Raw genomic sequence first — 2,286 nt, 5'->3', positions numbered from 1 at the left:
CAGCTGCTCTACGAGGTTTTTATGGAGCACTGTTGCCATGTCTCCCGTTTGGTGTAGTTCGCTGCGCCGTCGAGAGAGGGCGCTAGTTGCCGTCAAAGGCCGAGCCGAGGACACGTCGTGGAGGATGTCCAAAGGTCAGCGTTAATCGGAATCGATTCGGCCGGCACGCCTAATAAAACTTTGAGCGGCCTCCGTAGGGGCATGCGGTCTCCGCTGTCCGTGGGTTAACGCGATCGTTTAATTCTCCGTAGTTGCGCGGGCGTGAGTCCGTGAACGTGAGCTGGAAGCTCGATTGCCACGGTAAATTTCGGTTCTGTCAGGGCAGTTCAGACGTCATCTATCTAGAACTTGCCTTGGTAAGGGACAGTGCAGCCGCAGCCTCATTTACAACAGTATATATAAAGCGCCCTACTAAAACAAATTTTAAAAGACTCGCTGTGTGTGGGCGCATCAAAGTAGATCGGAGAACAGCTAGCATGTACAGCCATCCATGGACAAACTAAAAGCGATGACGAAACTATGAACCGGAATACACAAATAGTGCGATTTCTTTCCATGCAAGCAGAATTGGCGTGCGGCTTAATTACAGTGACAAAAGTTGGGAAATGCGGCTTTACAAATATAATAATAGCGTGCCATTATCAGACTTCCACGAACGGCATTTTTCAATTTTGCATGTTTTGGTCCATATTTTCAAGCATTCAAACAACTATCTTAAAACGCCGAGATCCAGCGATCTGGCGTAGCGAGATGGAAAAGCGTAGGGCATTACGTCGCCTTTTTACTTTAAAGTACCCCCCCCCCCCCCTCTTCCCTAAAGGTTCACTGGCCCTACCACAAATTTAATCAGGCCAGATGGTGTCGACGTATTATAAATCACATGCAACGCTTTTTCTTTTATTCAGGCAAACCTCGTTGTGTCAAGTACTTATCGTTAGCAAATCGGGAAACTTTAATAGTTATTTTTCATTTTGTTGAAAGCTCGTTATTTTGTTCATGAAAATCTTCTCGTTTTGTCAAGAGTTTATCGTTACCAAATGTGTGTCATTTTAAAATTTATTTTTCATTTTGTTGAAACATCGAGTTACTGTTAACATTAGCCAGAATTACTGTTGTCGGAGTTGCGCGAATGTAATGGAGATCTATGCGTCATTCTCGAAGACGCGTAATCACAACTACTCAGGCGATATGGCTCGTCGGGATGTGGGCGTACCTAGTAAAACAGCTCACTTTACGAACAGATGAAATACAAGGAAATACCTAAAAAGAAATGCCTAACCTCACCTACATATAGTAAAGACAAGTCATCCTATGAGTGGTTATAAGCATAACACGACCAAAAAAAAAAAAAAACATATGAGTCCTCATAACTTTCAGCTAGAGATGTCGGTGCTAGTTTATTTCATGGCGTTTGTAAAGTTGACTGGGCGTGATTTCTAACCACACTTGTTCGATTTGTCACTGGAACAAAGGCTGGGACTTAACATTAATAATTTGGTAGCGCTCGTCCCACGTAGCAATAATTAATAGAGAGTTTTAGCATAGTGGCTAGAGGAGGTTCACGCTACGGCGGCGACCCGCCGGCGGGTTACCGGGACCCGACTGCGCAGGAGCGCGCGGGGGGAGGGCGAGAAGGTTGCCCCTCAGCGGAGCCAGGACTCTGGCGGAGCGAATGTGCGCGGGCGTGGCGAAGGCCAGCGATCCGACCGGAACTAATCCATCCGACCGGAACGAATGTGCACCTGCCCAGTCCGGCCTCGCTACCCGTTGCCGTAGCGTTAGCGGACGGTACCCGCTAGCCTCACTAAGCTGCGCTTTTATGTAGTGACACTAGTACCCGCTATGCTAAAACTCTCTATTCTTTCTCCGTCGCTCGGCCCGTCTGATTATTATTATAATATCCCTAGGCAATATTCCGCGCTCCTTTCCCTAGGCGTAACTAGGGAAAGGGCCGCGTTTCCCTAGGAGCAAACATCGAATTGCAATACAAAAGCCAAAGAGCGCAAACAACAGGTCACATGGCGGGTATCAAACCGCATAAATATGGACGACAACAGCAAATTTTGCGATGAAATAAAGGAACAGAAGGTGCAGTGAGAGTATATGTCGCCACGCAGGGGCACGCGGCCGCTGTACAATTATAGCAGTATTCACCATGGTGCAAAATCCCGAAGAGTTCAAATTTTTCTTCTAAAAACCGACAAATGTAGATTCGAAGTATCCGCAGTACCGAAGCAGGGACTGGACTCACGATATTGGAGATGACCCGCAGTGGATTCCGTTGGT

This window comes from Haemaphysalis longicornis, unplaced genomic scaffold (genome assembly GCF_048455015.1).
Source record: "Haemaphysalis longicornis isolate Haplotype H1 unplaced genomic scaffold, Haemaphysalis longicornis Haplotype H1 scaffold_6, whole genome shotgun sequence".
NCBI classification, from domain to species: domain Eukaryota; kingdom Metazoa; phylum Arthropoda; class Arachnida; order Ixodida; family Ixodidae; genus Haemaphysalis; species Haemaphysalis longicornis.
The sequence above is the reverse complement of the archived record's forward strand: the minus strand, read 5'-3'. Positions refer to the sequence as shown.